The sequence below is a fragment of the Cnephaeus nilssonii genome (genome assembly GCF_951640355.1).
Source record: "Cnephaeus nilssonii genome assembly, chromosome: 20".
Lineage (NCBI taxonomy): Eukaryota > Metazoa > Chordata > Mammalia > Chiroptera > Vespertilionidae > Cnephaeus > Cnephaeus nilssonii.
The window spans coordinates 3,113,850-3,137,294 of NC_137091.1; the positions used below are offsets into that span (position 1 = coordinate 3,113,850).

General features: G+C 44.0%; 1 long non-coding RNA gene across 6 annotated transcripts in view; it reads left to right on the forward strand.

Annotated features, from left to right (window-relative positions):
• Positions 1–23,445, forward strand: part of LOC307116491 — a 41,651-nt gene that overhangs the window by 14,962 nt on the left and 3,244 nt on the right. For 4 of the 6 annotated variants that reach the window (XR_013815215.1, XR_013815216.1, XR_013815217.1 and 1 more), the window contains one exon: positions 15,449–15,557. This is a non-coding gene — a long non-coding RNA (uncharacterized lncRNA). Of the gene's footprint in view, positions 1–12,780; positions 14,550–15,448; positions 15,558–23,445 lie in introns of those variants that run through there. The other 2 variants (XR_013815219.1, XR_013815220.1) reach the window with 1 other exon arrangement.

Here is a 23,445-nt window from a genome sequence, read left to right on the forward strand (position 1 = left end):
GGCCAGCCTGGCCAGGGGGAGGGGACATGGGCGGTTGGCCGGCCTGCCTGCTGGTCGAACTCCTGGTCGAGGGGACAATTTGCATATTAGCCTTTTATTATATAGGATATACACGGAGTGGCCAGATTATTATGCGTTCAGAGATCATCATCATCTGGCCGCTTAGTGTTAAATGCCTACTGTCATCTCTCCATGTCATATAAACGTGTTGGCACTGAATATGGGTACAAGTAGCAAATTACAGTGTGTTAATCTCAGAACTGAATTGTAACCCACAGAACGTTCCATTTGCTCCTTACCATTTATGCATGCCTACTGATCACCCCCCTTTACCTGCTCTGCGCCTCCTCCTTGCTTTTGCCCTCCACAGCATTTGTCTTGGTGCATGGCACCACCCTTGCCCTAGTTACCAAATTGGGTCAGTGTTACTCTCAGCTTCTCACAGGCTGGGTCAGTTCTGCCTTCTAAAACCTCCCAAATCACACACCTTGGCCTGTTCGCAAGAGATACTTGGACATACAAGGTGGAGAAACCCAAGTCTTTGTACCTAAAAGGCCACAGTCCACAGTGTAGCCATAAGTGTGGTCCATGGACTGTGACAGGCCACAGACTTTTAAAAAATAGTCTTTATTTTTAAAGCAGTTTTGGGTTCACAGTAAAATAGCAGAAAGTACAGAGATTATCCGTATACCTCCTGCCCCCACACATGCTAACTTCCTCATTACCAACACCCCAACCAGAGTGGTACATTTGTGACAATTGATGAACCTACACTGACACATCGTTATCACTCAAAATCCGAAGTCTACGTCAGGTTTCACTGTTGGCGTTGTACGTTCCAGGAGTTTGGACAAATGTATAATGACATGTGTCCACCATTATAGTATCATTAAGAATAGTTCTGCTTTAAAAATCCTGTATTTTCTGCCTAGTCATCCCTCCCTCCCCACAAACTGTTGGCAACCAGTGATACCTTTTCTTTCTCCATAGTTTTGCCATGTCTAGAATGCCATGTAATTGGAATCACACAGTCTGTGGCCTTGTTCAGATTAGATTCCTTCACTTAGTAATGTGCACTTAAAGTTCCTCCATGTCTTGTCATGGCTTGATGGTCTATTTCTTTTTAGGGCTGAATAATATTCCATTGTTTGGATGTACCACAGTTTATCCATTCACCTAATGATGGACATCTTGGTTGCTTCCAAGTCTTGGCAACCTATAATAATAAAAGCGTAATATGCTAATTAGACAAGACAGCTGAACGACCTTCCGGATGTCCTTCTGGATGACCTTCCGGACGAAGCTGTGGCTGCGAGGGCCAAGGCAAGCCACCACAGCTGCAAGGGCTGTGCGAGCCCCTTGCATGAATTTCGTGCATCGGGCCTCTAGTTATCAATAAAGCTGCTATAAACAGGTGTTTGTATGGGTAAAAGTTTTCAACACATTTGAGTAATAAACCCAGAAGCATGATAGATTGCTGGATCATATAGATTTTGTAGTTAAGATATTTAATACACATGATTACTTATTTCTTTGTTTCTTTTGATCAGTCGAGAGAGGTGTCAGAATCTCCCACTGTGAGTAGGTTTATCACATAAGCCTTCATTTATTTATTTACTTATGCTCATGCTTTCTTTATATAGATATGAGTTTCTGAATTATATCATTTTTCTTCTCTCTAAAGAACTTTTAACATTTCTTGCAGACAGATCTATCAACAAATTCTCTCAATTTTTGTTTTTCTAAGAAAGTTTTTATTTCTCCTTCATTTTTAAAGGATAAAATTTTAGGGTACAGAATTTTAGATTGGTAAGTTTTTCTCTTTCAACTCAAGTATTTCACTCCATTCTGCTTGCATGATTCTAAGAAGTCGGATGTAATTTTTATCTTGATTCCTCTGGTTTCAGGATTTTAAAAAATCTTTATCTCTGCTCTTCTGCAATTTAAATATGATATGCCTACATTAGTTTTTGTGCTTTTTTTTTCTTTTTGGCATTTACCCTTCTTGTTCTCAGTTTCCTGGATCTGTGGTTTTGTATCTGACATTAATTTGAGGAAATTCTCTGTCATTATTACTTCAAATATTTCTTCTGTTCCTTTCTTCTACTTTTGGTATTCTCATTATGCATATGTACAATTTTTGTACTCATCCCACAGTTCTTAGTTATTCTGGTCTTTTTTTTTTATCCTTTCAGCGTCAGAGGTTTCTACTGAGATATCTTCAAGCTCAGAGATTCTTTCCTCAGCCAGTGTCTAGTTTATTAATAAGCCCATCAAAGGCATCCTTAATTTCTGTCACCGTGTTTTTGATCTCTAGCATTTCTTTGTGTGTTTTTTTCTTAGAATTTCTCTCTCTCTCTGCTTACATTGCCATCTGTTCTTGCATGCTGTCTACTTTATCCATTAGAGTTCTTATCCTGGAATCATAGTTGTTTTAAATTCCTGGTCTGAGAATTCCAGCATCCCTGTCATATCTGAGTCTGGTTCTGAATCTTGCTCTGTCTCTTCAGACTCCGTTTTTTTGCCTCTTTGTATGTCTTCAAGTTTTTTCCTGGTAGTCAGATGATGTCCTGTGTGAAAGGTAGGCCTTTAGTTGTGTGGTGCTAAGGCATGGTGGGTGGGAGGCATGCGTTAGCCTTATGATTGGGTCTCCGACTTCTGGTGAGCCGGGGCCTCTTGCCTGAACTTCAGAAGTGCTTCCCCCTGCGGTGGGACAGGGGGGCTGCGGGGGCTGGAGTTGTCTGTGCCCCTTCTCTGTGTGGAAGGCTAGAGCCCGCTAGGAGGGGACGCTTCTCTTCCCCAGGTCACTGAGGTTCGATAAAACCCCGCAGGGTAGGTGCTGCTCAAATGGTTTCTCCTGAGAGTGCGTCTGGCTGAGAAGGACAGAATGCTCTGGCCCCTTTAAAGGATTCCTTTTCCTTTCCACCTGCCTAAAGCTCAGGGGAGTTTTTCTCTGCTCTTCACTGCGAGAAGCTGGCTGAACTCCTGGGGGGAAAACTCACCAAGTGTGGGGACCCCCTAGGACTGCATCCCCTGGCGTATTTTACTCTCATAGCTGTCCACACGGAGCCTCAGCAGTTCCTCGGTTACAGTGTATGTCCCCTACCCGGGCGTCTGACTTGTGATTCTCGCTCCTCACCTGCCTGTCTCTCCAACTGGGGAGACCGCGGTTTGCCCTGTGGCCTCCTCTTACCGATCTAAACCGATTTGTTGATTTTTCAGTTTGCTCACCTTTTTACTAGCTGCTAGGGTGGGGCAGTGGTGACTGACTTCCCAACTCCTTACCTGTCAGACCAGAAACTGGAAGTCCACAAACCGGTTTGTCTTTTTTAATCAGCTCGTGACAAGATAAATACCCCAAATAAGAGAAAGCATTTGGAAACTCAAATAGCAATTTTAGGTTCCTGTGATATCCAGGTACATGAGTTTGTACTTTACAAAACGATCGGCCCACAGAAATTGGAATTTGGAAACAAAGCACTTGGTCCTTCACTGCAGATGGATGGAGAAGTGTGGGCCTAGGCGGCAGTCAAGAAATGATCATTTGGGCCCTAACCGGTGTGGCTCAGTGGATAGAGCGTCAGCCTGCGGACTCAAGGGTCCCAGGTTCGATTCCGGTCAAGGGCATGTACCTGGGTTGCGGGCATATCCCCAGTGGGGGGTGTGCAGGAGACAGCTGATCAATGTTTCTCTCTCATCGAAGTTTCTAACTCTCTATCTCTCTCCCTTCCTCTCTGTAAAAAAATCAATAAAATATATTTTTTTAAAAAAAGAAATGATCATTTGGAGAGGGAGCGACACCATTTTTGTAATTTTCTTTATGAGACCGCCGTGAGTTCCCCCAGGAGAGAAGGTCAAACTGCCTGGAGTGCATAGGGAAGCATGACTAGGGGTGTGGAGAGCAGACGTGGTGGCAGGCAGAGCAGCAGGTGGGATTGCGTAGACCTCTCCACCCCATCTACCTGGCCCCTGCTGTCAGAACCATCTTCCTAAGAGAGAGATCTGATCAAATCACACCCTGTTTCAACCCTTGAGCGACACCCTTCTGCCTCACACTTCTCAGCTCTCAGCGCCATTCCTGGGGCCACTCAGCACCTGATGGAGGACTCCTCCAGCTCCGTTCCTGCCGCCCATGCCGCCGGCCGTGGGCCCTTCTCTCCGCAGCTGGTTTAACTGGAGACCCCAGCACGCGCTGCCACCTCCACGCCTGCGTGGGTGTCTCCTCCCTCTCCTGTTTGGAAGGCCTCCCCACCTCTCCCCTTTCCTGGTGAAACCCCCACTTCCCTTAGCATCGTCTTCCTTGCGGCTTTCCTGTACTTGACATCGAAGGCACAGGCGGCGGCCCGGATGCTCAGTCAGTGTGGCGTGAACGTGGAGCGAGGGAGGGAGCCTACACCCGGTCACATCCCTGATCATCCCACGCCCTGCGTCTTCATGGGCATCTCACAGCTGGAAGGAGGAGGGTGCGTTTCCGGCCTGTAGGCAGGAGTCATTGCCAAGCCACACTGAAACCGGCATCTGGCCATCTCGGGGTTGGGGGAGAGCGGCTAGGGGTCAGGGCAAGTAGCTCTCCAGGTCAGAGGCAGATTCCTGGGATCCCCATCCTGCTCAGAGAGAGACCCTCAAAAGCAGGGCTTGGCGAACTTCTTCTTTTAAAGGGCCATGGAGTGAGGGTTTTCGGCTTTGTGGGCCAGACAATGTCATCGTGACTCAAAAGCCACCATAGACACGTGGGTGTGGCCGTGTCCCGATGACAACCTTATAAAAGTGTTACGAAAACATTGGCGGACACAGGCCGCAGGCTGGATTCAGCCCACGGGCCGTCGTTCGCCAAACCCTGCTCACAGGAGAGAGAATGTCTCCCTTCTGCCCCGTCTCGAAATAGCCTTTCAGAGGCCTTGCTAAGTTTACCTTTAGAGTTCCTAAATCCCTGGGTCTTTCCCTCTAAACTAGCATCGACAATGCGTGAGCCACCCCTACCTGGCAGTCAGCTGCAAAGACATGAAAGGTGGGTGAGCGGTGCGTGGCATGCACCCAGCACGGCGTAGGGGTGGTGTAGGTGCTTGTAAGTCATACACAGCCCAGCTCCTCTGAGACGGGCAGGGAGGACTCACACCTTGCATGGACACTGTGTAATGTCAGCAGTGTCTGCCCGTGTTTCGGTGGCTCCGAATTCTGGACGTGGAGCGTGGAGTTAAGCTTTTCATAAACTGGGGTCAGGGTGGAGACCCAGAGGATGCGTGTCCTTGGTCTGGTATACTGTCTAGACTTCCCAGCCTGGGGGATGGGGGAACAGCAGAGGTTACTAATACCTTTGAGTTAATAGAATGGTAGAAAGCATAGCAATGCATACATCTGATCAATGTTTCTCTCTCATCGAAGTTTCTAACTCTCTATCCCTCTTCCTTCCTCTCTGTAAAAAATCAATAAAATATATTAAAAAAAGAAAGACATTAAAGCCAAACTTTGCCTCTAACATGCCCAAACCGGATAGCCATGTACATGAAAATCTAGAACAGCGGGGTTACTAAAACCCTGACCTAATGGGCACAGGGAAGGTGAAGCGGGTTTGCTATTAATGCATAAAGGCTTTGTCACCTCCCTCCGCCCCAAGGGCTCCACGGAGCTCACCCTGCCTCCCTATTTCTCCAAAGCCAGGAATCGGGGCGTCTTTTGTCAGCCTCACCTGGTAGTGAGGCTAGTGCCAGGGGAAGTGTGAGGCGGGACTCTGACCTGTCCTTGTCATCTCCTGGTGCTATGTTGAGTGTCTTCAGGTCAGCCACCATCTCCTATTCTGGGAGCTGACCAGAACTGGACACGAGCCACCCAGCTGCTGTGCCCCGGATGCAGACCAAGTTGACGTGTGCTTTGTAGCCATCAGTGGAGTGCTGCCCTTTAAAATCTCAAACTCTTCTCTTTCCCCTTCCTTACGTCTTACATGCCTAACCCTCCCATCCCTCCCACACACACACCCGAAAAGCTGGTGTTCGTCCTGATATCTCCCATCCTCTATTTCTATGACTTCCAAACCACTTCTACATTGTATTCAGTTCAACAGCAATTTGTTGAGCGCCTACTATGTCTTTATGATATAAGATCAAATGAGAATGGGGTAGAATATTACTCGATCATCACACAGATGCATAAACTAGGTTGCTTTCCTATAATTATTTAGATTTCATCAAAAGGGTTTAAGTTATCAGTTTTAAACCGCTTTCTCACCGTTTGCCGTTGGGCACTTAGCTCTTTATTTTGAAGGTGCATTTTGAGTAAATGTACCCTAATTTTGAAGAGGACTAGTTTTAGTTTATCCTAATGTCATGTACTTTTATACTTGAATTACTGACTATAGGTTTGGTCATTGACCTAATTTACTTGTCATTTTATGACACATATTTCCAGTGGAGACGCTTAGGCTAAGCTGTATTTATGTATACCACAGTACATTAACCATAAAACTATCTAACTACAGTAAAACCACAATAATCTGGAACCCTCAGGGAGTGGGTTATTCAGGATGGCCAAGTTTTTAGAATAACATTGACTATTTGCGATGGAAACCTATTTAAACTGTATCATAACTTGCCCTTTTATCTTGAAAATAATAGGCATCTCATTGAACTTTGATAATAACTCACAGTCACTGGTAAGAATTGACTCTATAACTCAGCTCTCATTATGGACTTAGGTGTTTTGTTTTAGTTTTTGAATTTTCATTGGCATTTCTTAAAATAGTTCTGTTTCTTCAATTGCTGTCATTTATATTCTCACTGGCTCCAGTTGTAGTCCTCTCTCTGCCCCTCAAATTGCTGCTTTTATGCTTCTGTGGACGTGGAGACCGAGTAACGGAGCTCCTTAGAATACACGGTCGGGCTAAAGTAGGTCTTCAGTTGTTCATACGGAAAATAACACAATAATCTATGTATATAAAAGCCTAAGGGACTGTTATGACTGGTCGACCGGTCACTATGACGTGCACTGACCACCAGGGGGGGGCAGATGCTCAATACAGGAGCTGCCCCCTGGTGGCCAGTGTGCTCCCACAGCGGGAGCGCTGCTCATCCAGAAGCCGGGCTCGTGGCTGGTGAGCACAGCTGCGGTGGCGCTACTGAGCAGCAGCAGAGGCAGGCGCAGTGGGCAGGGAATGAGCGGAAGTGGCTCGAGCTCCTCCCTGGCCTCCTGCCGCTTTGTGCACGGCTATATCCCTCGGACTGCTGGTTTTGCCTGTCTGAAACCAGCAGTCTGACATCCCCTGAGGGGTCTTGGGTTGCGAGAGGGTGCAGGCCAGGCCGAGGGACCCCACTGGTGCACGAATCCGTGCACCGGGCCTCTAGTTAATAAATAAGAATGCAAGAATAAACTCTGTGTTTCTCATACTCACAACGGCAAACCTATTGTTTTGGAATAAATTACGATTCATTTCTGAATACAAACAATATCTGTACCACATGTATCCAAAGCATAGGTTTCCTTTCCTTTTAGATTTTAGAATATAACTGTCCTTCGAGCTGGGAAAAAAATAGTCTTTGGCAAAAATAATTTTCAAACTGGATTTAATATTTCTTATACCCACTTTATGGCTTTTTGTGTTAATATTTTTATTGATAAGGTTATATTAAGCCAATGATTTTGAAAGTATATTAAGATATTCCATGTAGAGCAAGGTTTAAATAAATCTTAAACTTATATATGTATATTTTGATTTGTGTGTGTGTATTTGCTGATGGAGTGGAGATTGCTTCTTGAGAAGTCAACCCAACCCCAAATTCTAAAATGTTCTCATTATTCAGTTTGATTTTTAAAAGTCAGAAATGTAGGCTGATTTACTTATATTAACTAACTAGCACTATCAAGTTAATCCTCTAATTAGAAGTCATTTCTCAAAGATGTTACGAAAACCTTAGAAATAGTAAAGATTTAAACCCTAAAAATTGGTATGGAGATACATTTTCCCTATAATTGTTGCCCTCTCTCCCAGAGTGATTAATTTCACTTCCTGTGTCTTATTCCATGAGCCGCCCTGCTTTTGCTGAGATTCCTAAGTCAGGGAAACCTGTTTAGGGGATCATCTCGGTAAGGAAGACAGCTGCCGAAAAGGCATTCCGTTTCTGAGCGTGGCTTTCAGATTAGGGCCAATCGAGACTCGGAGCTGTAGAACACCTGTCAGAGATGCTTTTCTACAAGGAGATGGTCTCTTTCATCAGATTTCATTGCACTTCAGGAAAAGATTCATTTTAAAATGTGGGTGAAGTGGCATCTGCTCTTAGGATTCATCCTCACCATCCTCTTCAAGGGGGGAGCCAATTTAGAGCTTATTTATGACATCGTTCTGTGGTCGAGGGAGAGCCTGCAGCAAAGTGCTTCAAAAGGAAGGACTTTCCCAGATGTTTGGTTTGTAACTTTCTGTTGCGAAAGAAATCTAAAAAAATGTAATGGTGAACTTTGTACGTGAGCATAATCAACGATAGGAATTCTTACGGCCGACTTACAGTGTTTCAGCTAACCTTGTGCACACACGTAATGAAAGAAACCTGCGAAACTCTCCTGTTGAAATCTGTTGCATTTATCTGTGAACAATGGAGAGGATTATTGATGCTGACTGGTGTTTAGAGAAACTGCTCTCCGCTTTCAACTCTGCGCTCATTAGAAGCACCATAAAGTACATACAACACAGGTACTTTCTCACATCTGCAGGCTCCAATGAGGACCAGCAGAAGACAAACTTCATTTCGCAAACTGTAACTTCGTGGCATAACAGCGTGCAGACCGGAATATCAGTTAATTTTCAAAACATTTTATTCCACACCAATTAGCTCGGGTCCTGGAGGGCAGAATGACAAGAGGTTACTCGTTCGCTATGTATTTAGTTAATTGAAAATCGCTCCGATTGCTTTTACAGTTGTTATTAAAAAGTAGAACCAGCGTTGCCAGTGCTCAACCATAATTGGAACCCCGGGGAATTAAATATTTAGCATTAGTAATGTAACAGCACTTAGGACACAAATTTCTATTTTCGTAATGAAAGCTGTACACTGTGAGTGCAAGCGGCTGAGACGACAGCTGTGACAAGCGAAACGGCCTGGGATATTTCAATAAGACACCTCATTGGACAGCGAGTCTCACCACATTACTCGTTGGTAAGAGATCTGCAAGTTTAATTCCCAGCAGAAACCCGTTACCCAAGTATTTAGATTTCTAATTGCATGCAGGATGAACAGTTGGGCAAATGTCTTGCCTTAAGTGGCTGAAATGTATAGTGATTTCCAAATAATCCTATATAAGTTCATGCCTTTGTCAATTTAAAAATAGCGGGACTGTCAGGGAATAAAGTTCTTGTTTGTTTTAAGTTTAATTACATCTTAAGCATAAATGCGTTCAGTGTTACAATGAGGGGAGTTGGATGTGGGGCTCTAATGAGCTGCAGCGGTAGACGGCTGGAGACCCTGAGGGATTCCCTACGTAAATTAACTGGATAAAAGTACTTGGTTAGGATAGAGTTGATGGCTGAGCTGTTCTTAAAACCCAGTTATAGAGCTGTCTCTCACTCCTGTTTTCATTCTAAACAGCCCTGCCGAGACTTTAACAGCCGCCTGTTACAACTGTTCAGCTTGTCAAAATGTATTATATTACTCCACTAATAAACAGTATTAAAGGGTATTTGACTTCATTTCTCGTTTTCAGAGGGGATCAGGTTGATCAACACAACTGGCTTAGGTTGGCCTTATTTTAATTTGTTTATGTCATCTAAGTAATATTGAAGGTCCATGATTTGAATTTTTAAAACATTCTTTCTCTTGGGATTGTAAAACTTACAAAGTAGTCTGAACAATGGGAACAATTAATGGAGGCTATGTATTGTAATCTTTGTCCTGGGAAGATGGATGACTTTGACATTTTTAGCCCGCATTCCAAGTATTGGGAACACCATAGCTAAACAGACATCCTTCAGAGCATAACTAGACTGATCCCTTTAGCAGTCGTTCTGTCTTTCCTCGGAAAAAAGCACTTGCAGAGAACAAATTGACTTCATAATTCTCGTTTGCTTACCATTGTTTCTGTGTCAGTTTTGTGGGAATGTATTCTAACTGATCAAGATTTCCTTTCTGTTGTCATTTTCAGAACAATACATGCTTATGTTAATAGAGAAGAGAAAACTGTAGATGTTTATTTGATAAACTCTGCCTTTTACCCCCCTTCTCCAGCCCACTGTCCTCCCCTTTGGTACCTTAGCTAACAATTTAATGAGACCAAACATTCATAACATTTTTTTGTGCATATTATACAGCTACATATGTGCATACATTAAATGCGTATAGCATATTTAAAGATCATGCTTTGGATCATTCCCTAGAACAGTGGTCGGCAAACAGAGTGGCAAACCATGGCTCGCGAGCCATATGTGACTCGTGAGCCGCGGTTTGCCGACCACTGCCCTAGAAGTGTGTGACTTGCTTTCCCCCCTACCTAATTTATCATAGAAATTTTCCTATATTGGTGCCCAGATCATCCTCATTTTTTTTAATAGCTAATTGTCATTCCAAATTTTGGAGGTAAAAATTAATTTATCTGTTGCCTACTGATATCATTTGAAGTCATCTCCAATTTTTTGCTGTGGTGAGTAATGTTACAATGAACTTTTGAGTGTGCCTACGTGTGTGTGTGTGTGTGTGTGTGTTTTCAGTATGTATGTGTGCATTTTTGTGCACATGTCATAATAATATATGGAACTAGCATTTATAGAGTGACTCCTTTGTGCCAGGCAATATTCAAAGCATTCTACATATATGTGTGGTGTGAAGAAAAGGTCAACACTTCTATTTTCCAGTAATGCCCACAGATTCATTTTGTAAATTGTCCATTTTTTGTCTCCATGGTTTGAAACATAATCTTTGTCAAATGTGATACCCCTCCATACATGCCATGTCTTTAGAATATTCCATTTGTCTAATTCTGCAATGTTGCACTTGTTAGCCTTATAGCATAAATGTAAGTTTAAATCTTTAAAATTAAAAAGAATCTGCAAAATACTCTTAATCTTAAATTATAAAAAGTGACAAATTTATATGAACAAATAGCAATAGTTTAGAAACATAGACAGTTGCAGTAAGCAAGGGTGACGACGTCCTAATTCCTGGGAATATGCTCCATTCCATGGAGAAGGGAAATTCAGGTGCAGATGGAATTAAAGTCACTAATCAGTTGACCTTAAAATGGGGAGATTAAACCAATGACCCAGGTAGGCCCAGTGTGATCACAGATGTACAAGAGGGGGGCAGGAGGGCCAGAGCGGTGCCACAGAGAGCCCACTGAGCCTTGCTCCGGCCGGCCTGGCAGCTAGGGAACGGAGGCCCGACCGAGGATGGCGGCCACCACTGGTCACCGGACAAGGCAGGAGACAGGTTCTCCCCTGCGGCCCGGAAGGATCAAAACTCTGCGGACACCCTGACTTTTGTGCAGTGAGACCCAATTTGGACTTCTGACCTAGAGAACTGGAAGGTAATAATTTTTTTGTTGTTGAAATTGTCAAGTTTGTGGCAATTTATTACAGCAGCAATGGAAAACTAATGCAAAGGTGAAAAGTAAAAATTTTCCAATTTCTGCTGCCCTCTCTAGACCCCTAGTCCAGGTCCAGTCATGACAGGTTATAACTCTGAACAGTTGTGGGGTGTGTTCTTGGTGGGGGGAAGGGTCATCTGCAGAATTGTGACTGTAGAGGTTTTTAGAGTATGTTTTGATATCTGTTAAGTCTTTTTTTTCTTCTAAAGAAATTTTAAGTTTCCACGCATTTGCTTTTTCAGATGAACATTTGACTCAGTCGTGTTTCTAATTTATGGGCATTAGTTTGTTGGTTTGTTTGTTTTATACATAGCTAAAGAATGGGGCCACCTTCGGCAATCTATTGAAATTTCCTTTGTAGTCACTGTTAACTTTTGTAAACATCCCCTGTATGCTTAAAAAGAAAACGTATTTCCGCCTTAGGAAAATTACCTTAAGTTTGGTTATTCAGTCAAGCTTGCTAATTGTGTTTTCCAATACTCATGATCTTATTTTCATATACTTCACCCATCAGTTTCTGAGAACTGTGGTTTTCAGAAGTCCTCTCGGATTTTCAATAATTTGTTTGTGGATTTTGATGCTTTGTTTTTTCGTGGCGTAAAGGTTTTGTTTTACTCTCTCTTCCTGACGGGTTGTGCCTTTACTTGGTGTGAAATGCCTCCCTTTGTTCTCACGTTCTCTTTGCCTGGAACTCTGGTCTCTTCCTCCAGGCCTCAGCCTAACTCTCACCTCCTGAGAGAGTCCCTCCTGGTTCTCCATGACCTCTATCCTGTCTCACCTCGCCTCCTCTCTGGGCTGCCAGCTCCACCTCTCACCACTCTTTACTCCAAGCCTGGCGCCTGCTTGATAGATACTTGTAGAATGAACAAGACTTCTAGACTGGGGGAAGTGGGGCGCTTTCCTGTGCATATGCTGACCTGGAGGAAGCTGCTGTCAGAGCACCTGTGTTGCCTTGAAATGTGCCGGATTCCTCATGCTTTATGAAGGGGTGAGGTTGGGATCCGTGTGGAGAGGCAGATCCCGGCTGCTCCTCAATCCCCCCACATCTGCGTTCCAGCTGTGATGATGTAAGCCCTGTCCCTTTGGGAGCACAGCGTGTAGATCAGCACGCTGGGGTTGAATGTTAGTAATGTCACTCATGAGAGCGCCCATTTATTGCACATTCGCCAGGTGCCAGGCACCACGCTTCCTGTGTTAACGTGCATGGTCTCACTTCATTCCCAGGAGGTAGAGCATCCCTGGGATTCCCATTCTTACAAGCGAGGAAACGGAAGCTCAGAGAAGACGAGTCCATGGATTCGGGAATGAGAGGACTAGGACTGTATCCGGCCTGCCTGGCGCCAGAGCTTCTGTGGTCTGGTCATGCTCTTCAGTTTCCTGCGGTGCGTCCTCCCTCCACGTCCAGCCTCGCAGCATCAGAGGAAGAGGCTGGAGGCCTGACATCGCAGAGGAAGACATGATCACAGGGGTCACCTGTCTGGCCCGACTCTGGTGGCCCTGAGGAGAGAGAGGAGCCTGACCTGTGCAGCCACCGGTCACTGTGCAGCTGACCCTCACGTGGGACAGTGGGACTCGGCCCTGCAGCCACCAGGCGAAGAGGAACAGGCGGGCTGGCCCTGGGTCAGTTTTGGCAAGCGCGCACAGCTCTTCCTCCACGGGACTTCAGGAAGCGGTCCTCTGGAGCAGCTTAAATGAGCACAGCGCCTGGCCTGAGAAAGACACTTTGGGGACCTTCTCGGACTTACAATCAATGTAAAACCCCTGAAATTTTAGTGGCCAGCTTTGCAAATCCCCTGCGCCATGCGGCTTTGAGTTCAAGGCAACACTCTTGCAGCCCGAGATTGCAGACTCTTGGGACAGCGTGAATAAAAACATCAGGACACGGTTCCAAGATTTACTATCCCGTACACATTTTGGACTAAAATCACAAGACATTTCTCCCCACTCTCCCCCCAAGTTCATCTACCCTGTCCCTTGGGTTTGAAAAGATTTGAGGGCGAGGGAAATACCACCGAAGCAAGTAGTGGATTTCACATCCTAGTGATGTTTGTGTAGCTGCCACATGTGGCCCAGTGTTAAGTCGCTGAACATTACTGCTCGCAGCCGCCCACGTCAGCCCTCACCTCCTAGGGAGGTGACTTCAAACGGCATTTCAGGGGCACAGTGGGGAGGAGACGCAAGGGTTACCACTCAGGCTGCAGGAATTCACTCTCCCTGTCTGTGCTTTCTGCTTGTGAGAGCCATGCCAGAGCCGGAAGTGCAGAGGAATTTGAAGGGTGCCTTCAGATAAGGCTCTGGGAACCCCGATATTTGCAGGAGAGCTTGCGTTCTCCTAGCAGCGGCGTCTTTTAAGGCATGACTAAACGTAATTTTCAGTTGGGAAGGTTCCAGATCGGGTGTGCAGGGCATGCTGAATCAGGGAAAAGAACCTTGCTGTGAATAAAAGCTCACCTCTGCATTTCTTAGGACAAAAGCAGCCACTCCAGTGGCTCCCGCAGCACACGGTTCTGCTGGGGCAGGAGGGCCGGCCTGAGCACTGCTCGCAGGACGCGTGCGCAGAGTCACTGACAAACCCTCCCTGTGCAGAGCTGGGACGCCTGAACGAGGCTGGAACAAATAGGAGCTGGCTGGACACCCCGGCCTGGGAGTCCCATCGATGGCTAGCCTGTTGAGTTTTTTCTTTGTTTTCTTTGCCTGGTAGACTTTCTCAGAGCTCAAAGAGGTCTTCAAGGTCTTCCAGATAGCTTTCTATATTGAAAATAAACCAATATACTCGTCGTTTTGTTCTACTGCCTATGTTGAATGAAAACTTAAGTAATAAAATAATTGATTTTTAAAAAATTTGCACACTTGGCAGAATTTTTAGCACAGTGCAATACGTTACTACATGAGCCAACCCTACTCCAACCGATGTAGTAGAGATAGCGTCATCTGTTAGGTTAAAAGAACACTAATAGACTGATTTTTATTTTAAAATGTAACCAGTCCACAAATATTCATTGCTGGGCTGCTGCTAGGAACGCTGCTAGGTACCGCGGGGCCTCACATGTCTGGGAGGAAATGGCTGAGAACATCGGCCAGCCTCCTCTGCTCTCCCTCCACAGGGATGCTCACTGAGTCCTGATTACTGGGGGGGGGGGGGGGGGGGGGGGGGCCCTCTCAGGGCACCTGAGCTTGGAGTGTGCAGCGCTGGGCTGAGTCGGTCTCTCTGTCACTCTGCTTTCTGTCTCTCTCCCCTTTCTAACCCAGGGGTGGACTGTGGTTGGAGCTGAGCTGCAGGTTTCTCTGCGTGAAGCTAATTGGCCCATTTGGGGCTTTGACCCAGATTCTTAACTTTAGCACCTTTCTTTAGACAACTGGGCTGGTGCTTTGGAGCTTTGGATGCGAATGCTAATTGTCAATCATGAGGAAAGGCCTCCTCCAGTGCCCGCCCCCCCCCCCCGGGGGGTTCGCTGCTGCTGCATCCGCACCACACCCACTCCGGCCTGTGAGTGCTGGTCCTCAGGGTTGACTCCGAGCTGGGCGCTATGGGCCAGCATGTCCCCTGTCACATTGCAGAGAACAGCTCCTGGGCAACAAGTCCCTCCCTCCCCCCAAGCCCCGACCAAACCTACTCCACAATACTAGGCATTTCTCAGGGGTTACACATCCCTAGAGATTGCAAAGCCATCGAGGCACATAGGTAGCCACAACCTATTTGGTAGCAGCTGAAAGGCTACCATCCCCATTATGTGACTTTAAAACCCCAGCCGTCACACACAGTCATACTCTATACAGTACCGGGGGTTGGGGCTTCAACCCATAAACTTGGGCTGGGGGACACACGTCGGCTCATAACTGTCGAAGCTTCACAGTTTTGGAATTGAAGATGCCATCCTTATCTCCATTTCAGAGACCCACCGGTTCCCAGAAGCCGAGTCCTTGGCTGATGACCTTCACGCAGCCAGCCTGGCACACCCTTCACGTGCTCGGTGATTCCTGCCCAGCTGTGCGTGTCACAGGTATCTCGTTTATGGAGTGAATTTTAAAAGGCACATTGAAATTCTAGATTCCTTTCACAGGAGGTGTATTGGGCTTAGGCCAAGTCACGCCCTGGGAACATGCTTCCCCATTGAGGCTGGACATGTTAATCAGTTCTGACTTCATAGCAGCCCAGGTGTCAGCAGGGGCGGGTCTAGATATGTAAATCCAGTAATGCTGGGGCCTAGTTAAGAATGCAAATAAGCTCCTTTGATCCTAAGTTTTGGTGTTACTTCCTGGATTTCTGGGATATAAAATAAACCTGCTGGGTGGCTCAGGGTCGTCGTCTTCATGCTGCCTCTCCATGAGAGAGGAAAGATGGCGTCCCACCCAGCCCCAGCTTCATGAATCTATTTCTGTGTCTTGTTTTCTTTATTTCTATTATTTCTCAATCCCTGGCCACCTCCACTTAGAACCGGTTCGTTCATCTCTCTTTCCGCGCGGGATGCGGAAAAGGGAGATCCCCGCCATGTCTGGCCCCCGCCGCATCAGGCCCCCCGCAGTGTATGGAGCGGCATCGTTAATGCAGCTTCTGCTACTTACCAGCTGTGTGACCTCAGGCAGCTTGCTCCACCTCTCTGGCCCTTGGTTTTCTGGTCTGTAAAATGGGGATATTAATAGTACCTACCTGAGAGGGCTATTGTGAGGAAGATGAGGTCATCTATGGAAAGTCTTTAGAATAAAGTCTGTACAGGGCAGGTCTTCAACATTTGTTCATAGCTACCTTTTTAGTATTCTGAGAAGGATGCATTTTCATAATGTGATGAAGGGGTTATTATCATTCCGCGTTAACATTTGGAATTGTTCTTCATGCTGGTTGTTTGGGTCTGTAGGTTATCACAGTTTAAATATTATCATTTTCAGGCTGTTCTGTCATTTTACGTTGGCCACGTGTCAGAGGCTGGTGTAATATGTCAGAAGTGGTTTCATTCACTGGCTGCGCGTTACCGATGGGACAGCACCGAGAATCGGAGCAACACTCCCCGCTCCTAGCACATGTTCGGTTCCCTTGGGGTTGGGCGACATGCTGAGCTGCTGTAGCAGCTGGACAGTTTGCTGGGGAGACCCCTTCAAGTCTAAAGAGGACTCTAGATATTAACAACCACGAAACCTAAAGCAATGCTCATCCTGGGGGATTTTTGCTGATTTGGGGCGGGGTGGGGTGGGGGGGCGGGTGAAGGCCACCTCTGGGGTCTAGGCCTTCCCAGTGCTTCTCTCACCCCTCCTGTGAGGTACTCACTCCCTGCTGTGGCAGCAGAACACGTGATATCACAGCCAAACGGTGATTTTTAAAAACACTGTTAGTGTTACAGAAGTCATACCGTCCACTCCAGTGACTGAAGGTTTAAACAGCTACTCTCTGTCCCATGCCCACCCCTCCACAATGTGCTGATGGGTCTGTGAACATTGGGGTAAAAGGAAAGCGGTTCTGGAAGGCGTGGTGCACTCCGGGACATGCTTGACTTCTTCAGGGAAGAGAATCGGAAATTTGAATAAAGACATTAAAATTCTCCCAGGTAGCTTTAAATAGTTTATGATATAGTTTTCAACTCCTTTGTATAACAGGAATCACAGCTATAAAACTTAAACTATGAAGGAAAACTGTCATCTAAATGACAGAGCTTCTCAAAACCTTGATGTGCAGATGAGTCACCTGGGGACCTTGTTAGAATGCAAATTCCCATTCGGTTGGGGGCTGGGGCAGCAGGACTCGGATCTGCTTTCCTAACCAGCTGCCTTTCCTCAGACCCCAGGGTAGTGGGATCTAAAACACACAGCTCCTGGGCATCCTCCCCCTCCCCCCGTGTTCCTCTCTTCTTTCCTGCTCTGGGCACATGATCTGATAGGACTTATGTGTGCACATGCACATACTTTATATATGCCTTTATAGTCTTGCTTCCTAAACCATTAATTGAGAAAGAGGCCATTGTTACAGAAAGCACAATGAACTTCATGAAAAACCATTGGGTACAAAGGCAAAGCATTGACAAATTGGTACTTTCTTGCTTGGTCACGCCTGATTTAAGAAAATGAACCCAAAATAGGTTTTCAGAATTGGAAATTGACTTCAAGCCCATTTAAATCGTTCCCCTTTAACATATTAGCAGCGGAGTGCATAAACCAATATTTATTTTCCAATCAAAGGTTTGCAGCAGATGAATGAAAGAGATGAAGGAAGAATGCTTTGAAATGTTTCTAGTGCCAGACATGGAAATAGGATATTTTATTTCTTTAAGTGGCAGGCACAGGCCTCACCTACTAGTAAAATCCATCCTGCCCTGGGCAGAGGAAATGGTCTTAAAAACTGACCATTGTGTAAAAGCCCAAGGCCAGCGCCTTGCCGCCAGCGCATCGCAATACGTATTATTCGGCGGGAAAAAGTCGAAGATCCAGCTACGTTCAGGGAGAATCTATTCACAGAGTAATTGTATAGAGAAGACCCCTTAAGAAAAGCTCCCCAAATTCCATTATCTGAACTGTCACTCGCCACTCGGGGTTGTCTTGGCGCTGTGTGTTTTCATGAATTACCCGGGCTGTTTGTTTTTCCTTTATCAGTCATCACCCTGTCAGCTGGGCCATTCATAACAACTTTTGGCAGCTCATCAGGGGAGTTCAGAGCTTGAATAAGGACCCTATCAACTCTCACACCTCATTGTGTGAAACTGTTTACCAGCCTTGCCTTTTTCTGTAAATATTACAAGCCGTTCCCTGAAAGGAGAGACGTGCGAAAGCAAAATGGCCTAACGGCGGCCTAGCAGTTGGCGGACATGGCAGATCTGGGCTGGCCAGAGCTGGCACGTCCTGGGGTTTCGCTTATTTGACTGAAGGGTACCTCGCCGCTGGTCTTGGCGCCCCGTGGACGCTGGTTAATTAGGCAGTGTTTAATCTGACTTAGCATTTGTGTCAGTTGGGCGAGCGGGAGACTTTGTAATGAGGGAGCACAGATCGGCTCCCTGTCACCGTCCTCTCTGCCTCTAATTGAACGCACACGTTCCCAGCGCCTTGTCAAACGGGATGCAAGTCCCCCCGCTGTCTTTCATGCTCGACTAGGAACAAGGTGCCCGTATTGTACAACCAGCGGCAAGTGGACTCGGCCCCCTGGACTTAGCGGGTGAAGCTGCTGCCGGATTCACCCATCAGAACTAATTTCCTGTTTGAAACAAACGTCAACAATTCTGCATAGAAGGGAACACCACCGACCAGGAAGTGGGTATGGTTTCTCCATGGACTTTATATGTTTACGGAAGTTGGCTATGCCCGGATTTTAAAGTGTCAAATAGTCTCTAATTATGTAAGAGAAACAGTGGTCTCTCCAGAGGCAGATTCTTTAGAAAATCACTTCATGGTGAGAAGTTGGTTATTTGCCTGTTTTTGAGTGTTTCATGAATTGGAATCATATTGTGACTTGCTCTTTTCATTTATCATTAAGGCAATTTTTAAAATTACTCTTTTTTAAAAAAAGCAAGGTAATACTTATCTACAATGAAAGGCACAGGTTTTATTTTACTTTTTTAAATGTATTTTTATTGATTTCAGATAGGAAAGGAGTGGGAGAGAGAGAAACATCAATGATGAGAATCATTGATCCGCTGCCTCCTGTACAACCCACACTGGGGATGGAGCCCGAAACCCAGGCCTGTGCCCTGACTGGGAGTCGAACCGGTGGCCTCTTGGTTCCTGGCTTTCCACTCAACTGCTGAACTACACCAGCTGGGCAAAGACACAGATTTTAAATGTACAGCTCAGTGGGACTTAACAAATGAATACACCCAAGTCACTGTGCACCAGTCAAACCATGGAGCATTTTCATCAGCCCAGGAAGTGTCCTCGTCCACCTTTGTAGTCAGTCCGTCCCCTCCAGGAGGCAACCCCTTATTTCTCATTATTCCTCTCATCATAGTCTATGGTTCTAGATTAGATTTTCCTGCTCTATATGGAATCATGCAGTGGGTCATCTTTTGTGTCTGGCTACTATGGCTCAAAATGATGTCTTTGAGAGTCGTACAGAAATTGACTCCTTTTAACTACCAAACAGCATTTCTCTGTGTGAGTCTACCACGGTGGGTTCATCAATAAACTTGGTGGTGGTCATTCCAGTTGTTCCCAGTTTGCGGCTATTGGGTTGTCTTTTTATTAATGACTAGAGGCCCAGTGCACACATTTGTGCACAGGTGGGGTCCGGCTGGGGGGAGGGGCCATGGGTGGTTGGCCGGCCAGCTCCACCCCCTGGTCAAACTCCCGGTTGAACTCCCATTCGAACTCCTGGTTGAGGGGACAATGTTCATATTAGCCTTTTATTATATAGGATTGGTAGAAGTTCTTGTCTGTTCTAGATAACAAGTTCCTTGTCAGAAATAGGCTTGGCAAATACTTCTCCCCGTCTGTGGCTTGCCTTCTCATTTTTTAAATGGTGTCGATTGATAAGCAGAAAATGTTAACTTTAATTGTGTCCAATATATGTCTTTTTATGATGAGTGCTTTCTGTGTCCTGTCAAAGAAATCTTTGCCAACCTCCAGCTCATGCAGATACTCTCCTGTTTTCTTTCAGAAAACATTGAAGCGTCATAGTTCCCAATTGTACATTAAGGTCCTCTACCTCGATCTAATTTCTGTGTACGGTGTGAGGTAGAGGTTAAGGTATTGATGTTTTTTAAATATGGATATCCAGTTGTTCTATCATCATTTGTAGCAAAAACTTTCCCTTCCCCATTGTGTGTGTGTGTGTGTGTGTGTGTACGCCTTTGTTCAAAATCAATTGACCATGCATATGTGCATTTATTTCAGTACTTTTATTCTATTTCATTGATTTGTTTGTCTATTTTATAAGTGTCTTACTTGATTGTGGTTTTATAGTAAGTCTTCAGAGCAGGTGTTATAAGTCTCCAAAAGTTTCAGGTTATTTTGACAATTTATGCATTTTTGATGTACATTTAGTAATCAGTTGTTAATTTCTACTAAAAGCCTCCTGGAATTTTGATTGGGATTATAGTGAATCTATAGATTAAGTGGGGGAGACTTGATACTTTAGCAATATTAGTTTTTCCAATCCATAAGCATGTTATATGTTGTAAGTTTTTATTTAATATCTTTCTGCAATATGTAATAGCTTTTAGAATTTAAGTTTTATAAATACTTTTTAAAATTTATTTTTGAGTAGTTTATGTTTTTCCCGAGATTATAAGTGAATGGCTTTTTAATTTTACTTTCTTATCACTTGCTGGTAAAAATAGAAATGTGGTTAAAATTTGTACATTGACCTGATTCCTGTGACTTTGCTAAATTCACTTTCCAGTTCCTGTAGTTATTTGGTGGTGGTGGTGGTGGAGGAATATGTTTCTTAAGATGTTTTATGTATATAATCGTGTCATCTGCAAAAAAGACACCTTTGCTCTTTTGTTTTTAACTGGTACACTTCTTTATTTCTCACGTTGTTTCCTGCGAGGACCCCAGTGCGCCGTTGAATGGAGGGGGAAGAGGGGCACTTTCTCCTGGACCCAGCAGCGTTCCATCGTTGTCCACTGACATGCCAGGAACTGCTGGTGTTTGTAATGCTCAGCACCAGGCTGATGAAATTCCTCTTCCTGGCTTGTTTTCAGAATTTTTTTCATGAATGGGTGTGAAATATTGTCAAAAATGTTTTTGTATCATTTGAGATGCTATTGTTTTCTCTTTGATTCTGTTAATGTGATGAATTATAAGTATTGATTTTATAACGTGAAACCCATCTTGCAATCCTGGCATAAGCTCCATTTATAAATGACATTTATCCTTTTCATATAACACCGAATTAGTGTTTTAGCAAACAATTGAGGACTTTATATATATTCATGCAGGGTATTGGTCAGTAATTTTTTTTTCTTATAATATCTTTGTCAGGTTTTGGTATCAGGGTTATGCTGATTCTAGTTTTTTCCTTAAAACTTGGATCGAATTTATGAGTAAAGCCATCTATATCTAGGGTTTTCTTTGTTGTGAGTGTTTTAATTATGAATTCAATTTTGAAAATACATATTGAGCTATTTGAATTTTTCTGTTTCTTCCTGTATAATTTTGATAAGATATACTTTTCAAGGAATTTGTCCATTTGCTCTAAGCTGTTGAATTTATAGGTAAAAAATCATTAATGTTTTTGTCTTCTTGGGAAATTGAATCCCTTTTCATTAGGTAATAGCCCTTTATCACTGGTGTAAAATTGTCTGGTCAACTTTAATTTTAATAAAGCTACTTCAGCTTCCTTTTAAATAGTGTCTGCATGGCATATCTTTGTTCATCCTTTTATTTTTAACCAATCTGTGCTTTCACATTAAGAGTGGTGTTTCTGTAGGTTGCCTATAGTTGGGTCTTGCTTTTTATCTAATCTGACAATCTATGTTCGATTTAGTGTGGTTTATATTTAATGTGATTATTGATATGGTTGAATTAATATCTACCATCGAAACAGCTGTTTTCCATTTGTTCCATTTGTGCTTTATTTTCCCCCTTTTTTGATCAATTGAAAATATTTAATGACTTAATGTTATTTCCACTATTGAATTACCATGTATACCTCTTTTGAAAAAAATGCAGTAGTTTCCTTAATATTTACCACATACATCCTATTTAATCAAAGTCTACTTTTAAATAATACTCTGTTCCAGGTCTAGTGTAAGGACAGTAATATACCCCTTACTTCCCCCTCCCACTCTTGTTCTATTGTTGCTGACATTTACTCATACATATGCTATAAATATACAATACTGCTATTTTGCTTTAGATAGGTATCTTTCAAACCAATTAAAAATAATAAAAAAAGAATTTTAAACACTGTTTACTCTTCGTTATTCCTGTCCAGTGCCCTTACTTTCCTGGTGTAGATTCAGATTTCAGTCTGCTGTTATATTCCTTCTGCCTGAAGGTATTTGTTTTAACATGACTTATAGTGTGGGTCTACCGGCAGTGAATCACTTATAGTGTGGGTCACCGGCAGATTTGTTTTTTGTTTTTGTTTTTGGGTCTTTATTTCTACTTCCTTTTGGAAGATATTTTTGCTGGGTATGGAATTCTGACTTGACAGGTATTTGTTATTACTCAGCAACAGAGATATCAATTCATTATCCTCTGCCTTGCATAGTTTCTCATGAGAAGTCTATTGTAATTTGTATTGTTAATTATGATTCCTCTCCATGGAATGTGTTATCTCTCCACCGCCTTCATCATTTCCTCTTTGTCTCTGGTTTTCAGGGTGTGAATATTATGTGCCTCTGGTGTGAGGGTCCTTTTGGAGGGGAACATTTATTCTGCTTGATGTTCTTCTAGTGTCTTGGAACTGTTGCTTTGTATCTCATTTTATTTTTGAAAATCCTGTGTGTTATCTCCTCCTATCTTTCCTCTCTGGAATGACAGTTACACGTAGGTTAGATCTTTTGGTTTTGTCCCATGTCTCTTAGATGCTCAGTTGTCTTTTTCCTTCCACACTTCATCCATCCCTTCTACTCAGTAACCAATGCCAGAACTGTTATAAACCCAGGTATATAGGTGATGGTCTGACAAGACATTTTGTTATTGTTGTCTCCTTTTAATTCTCCAAATCCTGTGTGTGTATCCCTTTAAATGATTTTTTCCTGCCATTTTAATCACCTTGAAAGGGACTGGAAGGAAATGCGTGTGTGCAATCTGCCACCTTTACCTGGAAATGAAGTTTGAATTTTATTATTTAAATTAATCTTAAGTGGTTAAACAAGACTAACTTAAGTGGAGATAAGGGCTAAATTTTCTATTATTTTAGAAATTAATTAGTCTATTATATCTTACTTTCTCGTTTTAATGGACTTTTGTATTGTCAGAAACAGAAAAAAATCACAATAATAATAGCTACATTTATTACATACT